Raw genomic sequence first — 13,055 nt, forward strand, 5'->3', positions numbered from 1 at the left:
CATACATTTTTTCATAAATAAAAACGATCTAGGGAGTTGCAAGAATTTGAAAACTCTTAGAACCATATATATTTTTCTAGATGAAAAATGTTAAGAAACAGGAAAATAGGGACAAAAAATGCAAAAAAAAAAAAGATTCTTTTCTATAAATTATCCAGAAACCAATCTTATAAGGGTATTATCATTTTTATCTTCCCTATGTAATGTTACATTACCACCCACTGAATTACCTGTAATGATTCTTTGACCCTTAGAAAAAATTCCACTTGCTAACCTTGTCATGAATCCAAGGGCAGCTAAGGGTATAGAAAGTGCACCATTTGTCTGAATGCTTTCAGTTGTTTGTTCATCTGTATTAACACTCATCTCTGGTCCATTTTGCATCCGAAGATCCTTAACAAAAAAACAGTTAAAATTTAAACCCGTTTATTTGTTTATTATAATTTTTATAAATAGAAATGAACCTCTAGTGCCTTTTGAAGATTTTCCATTTCATTATCTTCACCCTGCATTATTTCCCAACTTGCTAGCTGAGTCATCATCATCATCATCACGCCCTACTACATATATTACTTGTGGGCCCACCTGATATCACAAAACATCATATCAATAAAAAAAACTACTTCACACAAAAAGGGCATTCATGTCTTTTTACAAGAAATATGATTCAACATACCATTGAAACCATTCTATCAGCCCAAGTAACTTCAATGTCACCATTTCTATGCCATGTAATATTTCCAACCCAAGAAAGATCCAAAAAATCTCTTTTGAGCATGAGTCTCTATTATATCCCCGTATCTCAACAATCGTTTCTTCAGTAAAAGTGACTTCAATCTGCAGCACAACTGAATATGTGTAACAAGTTCTTCTATTTCCTGCATCAGAAAAGGTGTATTTTTTCATATATGGTTTCCTTCTATTAGCCCAATGATTGCAGTTTGAGCAAACTAAAGTAATTCTTCCCTCCTTACCTGAAACAAGTTGTGTAGCATACAAAAGTCAACCCTTTAGATTCTCTAGCATCAGGTTAGTTTCTTGCACATGATCCATCATCAGGGGCACAAATTACTTTCCAATCTGTTCCAAGTCCAGTGGCAACACTTGTATTTGTCTGCAGGAAACAAAGATTGCATTAATAAAAATAAAAAAGAGTCAATTAAATATTATATTCATTAGTATAAGAACGAACCTTCAATATGTTAAGCACAATCCTAATGACATCTTGATCTTTCAATAAATCCATATTTCCGTGTGCATATCCTATAATTTCCACCCATTGCTGCATAAATCAAACTGATCATAAGACAATATATTAAGAAATCCAAATTAAGAATTATCCTTCCAGAAGAACCCTACCTGATTGGGAAGACCCATCAACCTCTGCAGATACTCATCACGCTCTGTTTCCTCAGATTCTGCTTGAATCATATGACCAACCTACCTTCACAACAACAACAAATAAGTATTTGTAAAAATATATAAAACATCTCATACTCGAGACTCTTACAACTTACATATTCATAAGACGTATGTATTTGATGAGGCTCAAGGTCAACAAGGGTTGTTGGAAGAGTTGTAACTGAAACAAATGGCTCATTAGGTTTGGGAATCACAACTGAATTTAAGAATGTATAAAAATTAAAGAACTCGCCTAATAGAAGATTAGGTTAAGGAATCACGATTGACAATATGTCGTCGTTGAGAAGGAAATTCCGAGTAAATCTCTATACCTCATGACCACACACAAAGAAAGCATTAAAATGAGAAAAAATTGAAGGGTTAATTAACCCAACGGAAAGAAAAGATTTTTAATTACTTTTATGCACATAAAGACACCTCTTCATTTTTCAGTTGTTTCCATTTGTTTTGTATCAATTCATATATGAAGTTATCGATAATTTTGATTTTTTTTAGAGCAGCTTCCGAACCAATATTAAGATACCTTTTCACCTTCCATAGAAGATCCACAAATCGCTCATATACTAAACCATTTGATTCATCAAACGCTTCCATAAACCGATTGCTTGCCTCATTTGAACCCGATAGAGTATCAAGATCAAACCCAAACCCCACCTTAAACATCGAATCTAATGTCGATCTCATCAACAGATCCTGCATAAAAAAAACAGAAAGCAAATAATTAAAACAAAGCTACAACTAATTCATCAGTTTTAAGTTAATACTTTACCTGCAAATCCATGGTTTCCTAAGCAGCTGCTAGTAAGGAAATCTCTTTGGCTAGTTTAGCGCCGTTTGACTTGAAGCTTACAGTACTAAACTCTTGTAAAACTTTTGTTGAGAACTGAAAGCTTGCAAGCTTCCATTGGCAGCGCCACTTAACTCCATCCACAACAAAAATCCCATTGCTAAAAAGATTTCAAGGTTCTTGTAGACGTTCCAACAGATGGAGAAGAGGAATTTTCTTGTGAGTTTGAGGCCGTCGCGGAGAGCTCTGGAGAGAGTATCGAGCTGCATCTGGCGTGTCGGGGTTAACTCCACGCAGGAGTACTTGATCTGAGATACGAGCTTGGTTGCGTTATTTCTTAAGGATAAAAAAAATTTATTCAGTAGTGGTGGAAGCGGATTAGGGTTTGTAGAGAAAAGGTGAAGGAGAGAGTGAAGGTTGTCGGCTGGTGGAGAGGATAAAGTATATGGTGAAATTAAAGCTAAACAAAAGGGAAAACACACGAAGGAGAAGGAGGAGAACACATGAAGGAGAAGGAGAAGGAGAAGAAGAAAGAGGAGACGCAAGAGGCGGGGTTTTAATTTTTTTGGGGATTTCATTTCCCCCCTATCTATTAAAGGCGCGTTCATTAAAATTATAAAGCGACACTTATAGAGGGTGCCCATTTAACATACAGCTCCCTCCGTGTTTTTTTTTTTTTCTTCTGACATAAATTTAAAGGCACGCTACAATGCGTGACCTAAATTCTTAATTTTTTTGAAGAGATGACATTTTTTTAATGTCACTCTCTTTTGTGTAACATAAATCAGTGAGTGTCGTGGTTTGCACGTCGTAAAAATAGTCTTTTTCTTGTAGTGTCCTATAAGAGACATGAGGATGTTAATAATTGTGTAATTGAACGGATATATGTAAAAGAATGTTAGGTGGCAGTCGCATTAGTATAATCTCTTAAAGTATTAATATAATTTAAAAATCAGTATGAATTGGTAAAAGACCAAAAGCAAATTAATATGAAATCACAAAAATTGTCTATTAAAACAAATTAGACAAAATTACATTTCTTTTTTGTAAGACATACGGACTATTTAAAAAATTGTATCTACAATTTATAAACATTAGGTTTAATGAAGGGATAATGACTTAAAAGGGTAATATATTTTTTGATTTATACATATTTGGTCACTAAGTTTTTTCTTTTTTCGTTCACATTTACCATTTTAATTTTTTTAACTATACACATTTAGTCCTTATAACTAGCTACTACACGTAAGCTGGAAAAAATAACTTAAAAATTTAATATATTTATCATTTTGTACACATTTAGTCCTTAATATTTTTTTCGTTGCAAAATACGTCATTGTTATTTTTGTACACATTCAATACTCATGACCGGTTTTTTAGGTTTTTCTCACGATATATTACACGAGACAATCATTATAAGGTGTTTGAGGTTGTTAATGTTTATAGCCACCGCGACATCGACTGCTTGGTTGGTTAGTTCTTGTGGTTGACTTGGGCCTTGTTTTCTAAAGGTCGTAACTTCTTCATACAATCACAAATTTTAGCGATTTTTATATCTACACGTTAGTATTTGAGTCTAATATAATTTTTGTTTAGATTATTCCATTTAAAAAACAATATATTTTTAATTATGATTTTATATAAAAAAACGTTCAAACATACATAGGATATTGTGAGAAAAACCTAAAAAAAATATGTCATAAGTACTGAATGTGTACAAAAATAGTAAAGACTTACTTTGCAACAAAAAATATTAAGAACTAAATATATACAAAATAAGAAATATATTAGCAATTTAATTCATTTTTTCGACTTATCTAAAGTAGCTGGTCATAAGGATTAAGTATGTACAGTTAAACAAGTTAAAGGGGTAAATATAGATGAAAAAACTCAATGATTAAATTTGTACAAATTGAAAATTATATTACCCTTTTAAGTCATTATCCCTTCAACAAATGATATAAAGAAAATTAATTGGGCTACATTTTATTAATAAGTTAAAGCATAAAAGTTGAAGTAAATGAACCCTCATTGTTTGTCTATTCTCATATTGAAAATCTCCGTTGAAATCAAAACTAAAAACTTGAAATCAAAACTTAAAACTTAAAACTCATAAACAAAAAATAAAATGAATATCAAATTAGATTACGTCGCCAAAGGTCCATGATAACATTAGTGTAGCGACACATATTTGCTAAATGGAAGCATAAGAGAAGATGATATGAGAGATGTGAAAATATTTTTAGCATCCGACTCAAGTTATAATGTACATTTCATGAAAATTCATTTATTTTGCTACTATTCTTGCGGCAACAGGACATCATTGACATTACAAATTTAATACAACTTAGAATCGATCATAAAATTTCTTTTACAATAAACTAGGTGTGAGACCCGTGTATTTCACGGGTTGATTTAAAAAAAATAAATATTAAATTATAAATAAAAAGTATTTTTAATGTACAACTTTAAAATAAAAAAGAAAAAAACATATTTATTGCAATTTAATATCATATATATGATATTTAATATTTTTCATATATAAGTATATGATTTTAATTTTAAAAATTAAAATAAATCAAAATTTGACAAGTTGATAATATTAATTTCAAAAATACAAAGATATGATAACTGTCAAAACTCATCAGAAATTGACAAATGACAAAAAAGAAACTTTCAAATATTAAGAGGATAACTATATCATTAGGTCAAAATAACTTTTATAATATTTAATAGTTGTTAAAAATGTGGTCAACTTTTAATTTTGATACATGCCATTTAATTGATAAGGTCCTTTTAGAAGGATAATAATCCTCTTTTTGAAAGGAGTTGGAATGGATACCGATGGGAGTGGAAAGACATGTCAGTGAACACTGTCAACACCATGTCCTCTGTGTGGTCATGTACTATGGGCCTATGTGGATCACAAAAGGCCAGCAACATCAGCCTTCAACTTGATCGGCACTTGATACCAAAATACCAAATATAGAAATACTGATTAGTCAAGTAGTCAGTTAGTCACCATGGAACATATATAATGAGAGCTTTTTCTATGTATAATTTATTATTGATTATTAATTATTAATCGGTTATGTTTATTTAATATGATTGGAACAGATGACTTGTTATGATATCATTTATCAATTAATATTTATTGACTTGTTAATTATATATTACCTTATATTATTATATTTAAAAGGCGTTAAGATTAAATAAGTTAATCGAAATAATTATCTTTATGTGTTTAAAAGAAAGAGAAATTTAATTACCTCCTATTTTTTCTTCTTATAATTATTCTTATCCATTAAAATTATAACAAGTGATATCATTTCACCATTCAATTTAATTTTATTTGATATATTTCTAATATAGTCTTAACGAGTTAGTTAAAAAAAATATAAAATGATGACACTTGTCATAATTTTATTGGACATGAACATTTGTAGGCATAAAATATAAGAATCAATTTAATTTCTCTTAAAAGAATGACATCTATGTTTGAAATGGGTTATTCACAGACATTCCAAACTAATTTCATGTTATATTAAAAAAAATCTAAAAGAAGGTACATTTAATACTAAAAATTTGGATTTTAGATTTTGGACAAAAAAAAAAAAACTATATTCTAGAATTTCAAGAGCAACTGCTAAAATTACGAAAAAAATGCTTCGATTTTATTGAAATCTAACAGAACTAAAAATAAACATATCAAATGAGAAGTAGATGTGATATAAGAAATTAAGATGTCATTTGATTGACAAATATAGATATTAGACATGTGGAAATACTCATTAGGAATATAGATAGAAAGAGATTATATTTGGTAACAATTTACACATTTCAAAAAGGTTACTTTTTTGTCTATCATTAAAAAAAATGTTTCATTTCTGTCTCATATGTTATTTCGGTAAAATGTATAGAAAAGTTCTATACATTTTAACTAAACAACAAATGGTCAGTTTTATTAATATCCATATATTTTATCCCCTCATATAAATTGCATACTTATTTTATTCACATAATCATATTTAATACATAATTTTTGTTATTTGGTCTAATTAATATGACTTGCTAAATATTAAAAATAAAGTAAAATTTTTAGAACTTTTTAAAATTTTTGTAACTACATAGTTTATAGTATATTTCAAATAAAAAAAGATAAATATTTTTTGTAAAGAACGAAAACTATTAAATGGAAAAAAAAATTACACACTAAAAATGATATTTACATATGGATATTTTTTTAATGAATGCATGCTATGGGTCTACGACAAAAATGATATTTACATATGGATATTTTTAATGAATGCATGTTATGGGTCTATGACAAAATTAATAGGTAACCTCATCAACCTTCTCAACCTTCTGGAAAAAGTAAGATATTTTGAGTTTAGTTTCACTAAAATGATACTTAATTAAAGATAAATATCTTTTTTTTTCTTTGTGACTAACCTACTTTTAAATCCATTTATGTCTCTGGTAAGTTTTGGACCTTCAATTTCAAGGACAGCACTTGATATCGTGGCTAGATAAATATCTTTTAATGAATGCATACAATATGTAACAAAGATTTTGTACATATGAATAACTCTGAAATCCGAATTTGTATAAATAAGTTATTGATGTGCATAAAAGCATGTACTTGTTTTAAATTTATAACCTAACTAACTTAACTAATATATGCACCTATAGTCAGTGTACGTAATCAGATTATAGAATAGCTTGTGTAAGTCGGGTGTCGAACATATGGAGCGTAATTTAATTGATTAATATAAATACTTCTAATTAAATTAAGAAAACAAACTTAAATTACGGATTTCTATAAATTTTGCAAGATTAGAAAAACTTAATTCAAATCACTACCAAATTACCAACTAAGAAAGCAAATAAAAACGAATTTACTTCAAGATTAAAGAGTACTTATGTTCTGTTCCGATTTCCCCTACTCTTGTGGTTGATTTCTAGTGGATTAAATATATTAATTACCAATTTGTTAACTAGCATTATGATCAAATATCTAGACATACCAATTTATGAATTACCATGTAATGATTAAGCACAAGTTCAACACCAAATCAATAATAAACACAAATTGGACTGTGAATGATAATAGTTACTTTTCTATGATGAAGTTAAACAATCAATTACAAATTAAGGTTAATTATGCTCTCTAACACAGTTAAAGTTACTAGCTTTAATTACTTTATCTAAGATTTGATTAATCCTAACTCTAACTATTTAATGATCGTAAAGAATTAGGTGACAAATGCATGCAATTAGAATGATCAACTATCACACAGAACTTGATTAATAAGTAATAAAAACTAGAACTAAAACATGCTAGGGTTTAATTATCAAACACAAGTAAAATCAACATATATCATCCATAAATTGAAATCAACACATAAGGATTAGGTTCATCTTTAACAGAAGTATATTGTTTTTAGCCTCTCATAATAGCATAAAAACACAAAAAAAAAAAATCCATGCAAAAAAAGACTAGACATGAGTATGTTAGCAAACCGATTAGATCTATGTAGAATTCATCTATATCTCTTCAAATCTTGAGCTCTAATCGATTCTTGATTTTCTCCATGGTTTATAGAGGTCTTTTTTCTGTAATCCTTATCAGAAAATCGGCTATAAATCCCTCCATTTGACCTAATATATATATATATATATATATATATATATATATATATATATATATATATATATATATATATATACACACACACACACATATACACACATATAGTTTCCATATATTTGGCCACCACGACATGGTTGAAAGGCGCGCACCACGTCGTGATATTCATGGATATCCCGTATTCTCAAAGTTGGCTCAGTGGTCGATGATCTTCCATTCGCCACGTTGTGGTGGATGGTCAGCACGTTGTGGTCTTCTATCTTCAAGACTTGTTTGTCTTCTTTTGCCTTAGATCATTCATTCATGTTTCCAACTCCTCATTTGCTTCCTTTTCATCCCAAGCATGTCGTTGCTACTATAAAACATATTTAAAACATAAAGTACTTTATGTCCCAAAATAAACATAATTGTAGCTAAAAGTATTAGAAATATATACAATATACATGACTAAATATGCACATATAGAAATACCCTACACTTGGATTTTGCTTGTCCTCAAACAAAACTTATTTTATTATTAACACATCAAAACCCTAGTTACTAATATCGCACAAGACCATCCATTTTGAGCCTTTCCATTACATCAAGAACGCAATGCATGTATTTATGTATAGATTTTCCTAAGAACTTCCTCAATCCTAAATACTTACGGTCCTCATAAACACTTCCTCAATTCTTATGAACAATGTTCATTTTATGCACCCCACCAAATATATCCTCAAAAATATTTATTAACCTCAAGGTAATTTTTGGTTAACTCCCCAAACATACATATGGAAAAATAAACTATAAAGAAAAATTACAACAAATAATAATAACTTGGCAAATTGCCTTATTCTTGAGTCTTCGATTTCTGTGTTTTTCTTCATATTTCTTAATCTTCATATCTTTGTAGACTCTTATTCTCTCAATCTTTTGCAACGTTTTTTTTTTCTATTTTTTACTATTTTTTTTTACTTTTGTACTTTTCTCATTTTTTCACTCAAAACTAAAAATCCTTAAAAAGACATATGCTTAAGCAAGGGAACTTAACTTCAACCCTTATTGGTTAAAGGTATTGGTCTAAGGTGCAATGACTACATAAGATCTTCTAGATATATTTTTTGGTATATGATGCTAAACATATTATGTCCCTCAAAATAAGCAAGGTTGGGTTTTTGTTCAATGATTTCACTAGGACAGGGAAGCCATAAATACATTATAACATACATTGGCTCAAATAAACATCAAAACTCGCATTGGATCGTCCCACACAACACTAGCAACCTAGATCTCAACACAACAATTTTTTGACTAGATTCAATTTTAGATTATTATTTCAAATATTTAAAATATTTTTTTAGATCCTAGTCATTTTTCATTATTTTTTATCAGTATGCTTGCATTCCTATATTTAACCCCCTACCACACACTTAATTGATGCAATATCCTGATTGCATACTTAAACAATTAAAGAACATAAAATTAAAAAGAGGAGAAATTGTAACGGACTCCCGTGGGATAGTAATGGCGAGATCGAATTCTAAAACTTTTGTGGAAAAGCTTGAAGATCTCTTAATAATGGCTGGAAACAGAAATTTTGGACTCTTTTTGTGTGAATGTAAATGTGCTGAATCAAAATAAACCAAAGAACCATCTTTAAAAAGTGTGTTGAACCGCCACGACATGGGAAAGCAATGCCACGTCATGGTGTTGAGTAAGAAGGTGTCGTCATGAAAAATAAAAACACCACGACGTGATCTAGTGATGCCACGTCATGGGTATAGGTCTGATGTTATTTAGTCGTGATAAAAACAAATGTCATGGTGCAGAGATGATGGCCACGACGTGGTAACTTCTCAAAATGTCATTAAGAGCCAACATTATGCATCATTTCTTCTTAATGGCTCAGGACAATTCCCGAACTTTTCCTTCTATAAAATTCCTTCATATCTCTTTTCTTCACCTAGTGAGGACCTCACACTTCTACAAAAATACGGTCTTCAATTATAATCTACTAAAAATCGCACGACTTTTGCATCAATTAAGCTCATTCACTTCTCCACTTTCGTCCAACACTAAAAAACAAGATCAAGAGACTAGAGAAACACACGATCATCAAGTTAAACTAAAATAAAACCAAAATAAAAACAAAAACTAAAAAGAAATAAAAAATAAAAGAAATTAAAAACCCTCAAAAAAATCGGATTGCCTCCCGAGAAGAGCTTCTTTCTTGAGGAGTCGTGAGTCGGACTCCTTTCCACTCTAGTTGTTGCGGGTGGGAGTGGGATCTCCCTTTTCTCCTTTCGCTCTTTCCACTTGCACTTGTATGCTTGAACCCATCGAATGTATTCTTTCTTCGAGTTTTCTTTCTTCTTTTGATAAGAGCTTTCTTCATGTTTACGTTTCATTTCCTTGTTTTTCCCTTTCATCTTCGTATTCCTTTTCTCGTCTTCTTTATGATCTTCTTTTCCTAACTCCATCTTTGTAATTAAAATCTCCTTTAATTCTTCACCCATTTCTTCATCATTTATCTCACCATAATTACCCGAATCGATTTCTTCTTCGTCACTTACCTCTTCTACTTGAGACTTGGGTGTAGAGAACACGAACACCTCAAACATTATAGGAATTGAAGCTCTTGGTTTGGAATAATTTACTTTTTCCACATGAGGTTTCTCCAAAACTTTCAACTCTTCTTCCATCAATTTCTCAATTTCTTATAGCTCATTAAGACTTTCTCTTTGCAAATTATTAATCCTTAGCACTTCATTTCTTGACTCGTCATAACTCACTTTTAGATTCATTTCAAAAGTGAATTCTTCATCTTCTACTCGAAATGTCAGCTATAAGTCATGAATGTCAACAAGGGCTCTTGCGATACTCAAGAATGGTCTTCCCAAAATTATGGGAAGGTATTTGTCTTCTTTTATATCCAATACCACAAAATCAGTTGGAAAAATAAATTTCCCCACTTTCACCAACAAATACTCAATGATTCCATGTGGGTTAGTGATTGAGTGATCTGCCATTCTAAATGTCATCTTTGTGTTTTGGAGCCTTGGTAGATCGAGTAAATGCTTTCTCCAACTCTTTTCGATTATTTATCACATCTTTAGCAAACTTAGGAAGCTTGGCCATGGATTTGAGTAAAGGAGCATTAATTGAGAGAAAAAGTACTTTTTCCATGAACTTCTTCTTTTCTGGCTCAAATTATGCTTAATGGCTCGAGACGGGAATGGTAAAAGAGGCTGCTATGCATTTAAAGGAGAAGAATTTTGATTCTCTAGTAACCGCAACGTGGCAAGGTCACCACGATGTGGTGAATTATCATAACTCAAGTTAGATTTTTCTTTTTGTGCTTCAGGCTTTCCAAATACAAATCAAGCTTCTTAGAATCTGTATCATGGGTCATTAATGGCACATAATGAACTTCTTCTTCAGTGTAAATCGCCATTACATGAGTTTGTGATTTTTATTTGGGATTTCTAGGAGGTAACCTTTCATTAACACTTTTCGTTAATTGGCCTAGTTGAGTCTCAATGTTCTTGATGGAAGCTTGATGATTTCTCACATTAGCAGTAGTAGTATCGTGTCTTTTTTAGATGCTTCCATAAACCTATTAAGTATTGACTCAAAATCCAGTTTCTTCTCGGGTGGTGGTTGTTCTTTTGGGTAGTAGCATCGGTCGGTTTGTTTATATTTATCGTCCTTTTGATTCTTGTACTCGTCATAACGCAACCACTCCTTTTTCAGCTTTCTCCAATTTTCATCATATTTGTCACCACTAGAGTAAAACACTTGCGCTTTCTTATTCCCATGTTCGTCCAATTCGCAATCCTTCTTTAAATGTGTCCCATGGCAATTGTCACATCCAATTCTTATGGAGTTTATAGATTGCAGCCATGTTCTCGTTCCCTCCATCTGCTTTACCTCTAGTAACATCTTCTCGTGTTTTATAATATTCAGGTGAGTGCTTTGCAAATTCCTCAATTAACTCTTTAATGATGTCCGGTTCTTTCTTTGTCATTGGCCCTTGAGAGTCAAGAAGTTGTCTCTTTGTAACATTCACTCCATCATTAAAAATAGACATTTCTTGTTGGACATTTAGATCACGTTGATGACAACTCCTAAGCAACCTTTTTTTTTATCTCTCTTATGCTTCATATAGTGATTCACCATCGTTTTGTTGGAAATTAGCAATCTTCTTTTTGAGTTTAGATATCTTTGAAGGCAGGTTGAATTGCTCAATGAAGGCTTCACAAAGATTTGCCCAAGTAGTAATGGATCCGAGCATGAGTGATTTCAAACAAACTTTAGCTTTACCGATAAATGTCACTGGAAGCATCCTAAGTAACACTGAGTCTTGAGGCACGTTTGGAACATCGAAGTAGTTTTCCAGTACTTTACATCATCGATGTGTTTGAATGCATCTTCATATTATTTCCCGAAAAAAGGTGTGTCCTTGAGCATTGATAGAATGTGCCCCTTGAGCTCAAATCTGCTTTTAGTTGGAATCTCGGGTGGCACAAGGCCTAGTTTATTATCATCACGGATCCGCTTCTCGTAATCTCCCATACTCAGTCTTGTGATGTCTGCCATTTCTTCAACCTCACTTTTTATCTTGTCTTTTGGAATTCCTTCGGTAGATGTTCTAGCTCGTATCCTACTTCCTTCTTTCTTGGAGTCTTTTCAAAAAGTTCGAAATTTTCAGCTTGAAAAGTATTGCTAGACTTTCCGACCTTCTTATCTTTCTTCTCATGGAATTACTGGAGTGTTGGATCCTCGGGTCATAAATCACTAAAACAAAAAACAAAATAAAACAAAATGCATAAAACGAATAAAAATAAATAAATAACAGATTGACTAAAACGTAACCACGACGTGGAAAAGATGACCACGGTGTGGTTATTGACTTGTTGTTCAAACAGAAAAATAAATGCAGAAAAATAACTTTTTGCGGTTTTTACCCCACAAAAAGGGTCGAATAACTAAAAGCAACTGAACTAAAAATCAAATAAGTCGTTCCCCGCCATAGGCACCAAAAACTTTGATGTGCACAAAAGTACCTACATGTTTTAAATTTATAACCTAACTAACTTAACTAATATATGCACCTATAGGCAGTCTACCTAATCGGATTATAGAATCGCTAGGGTAAGCCGGGTGTCGAACATAGAGAATGGGATTTAATTAATTAATATAACTACTTCTAAT

The 13,055-nt window shown here is 31.3% G+C and overlaps 1 non-coding gene across 1 annotated transcript; it reads left to right on the plus strand.

The window, feature by feature from the left end:
* The first annotated feature begins 11,947 nt into the window (after positions 1-11,947).
* On the plus strand, positions 11,948-12,057 carry LOC145077572 (small nucleolar RNA R71). The gene has a single exon (XR_013693314.1). It is a non-coding gene; the product is annotated as a small nucleolar RNA R71 (small nucleolar RNA).
* The last annotated feature ends 998 nt before the right edge of the window (positions 12,058-13,055 follow it).

Source organism: Lactuca serriola, chromosome 9 (genome assembly GCF_051521515.1).
Source record: "Lactuca serriola cultivar US96UC23 chromosome 9, Lser_US96UC23_V15, whole genome shotgun sequence".
Taxonomy (NCBI): Eukaryota; Viridiplantae; Streptophyta; class Magnoliopsida; order Asterales; family Asteraceae; genus Lactuca; species Lactuca serriola.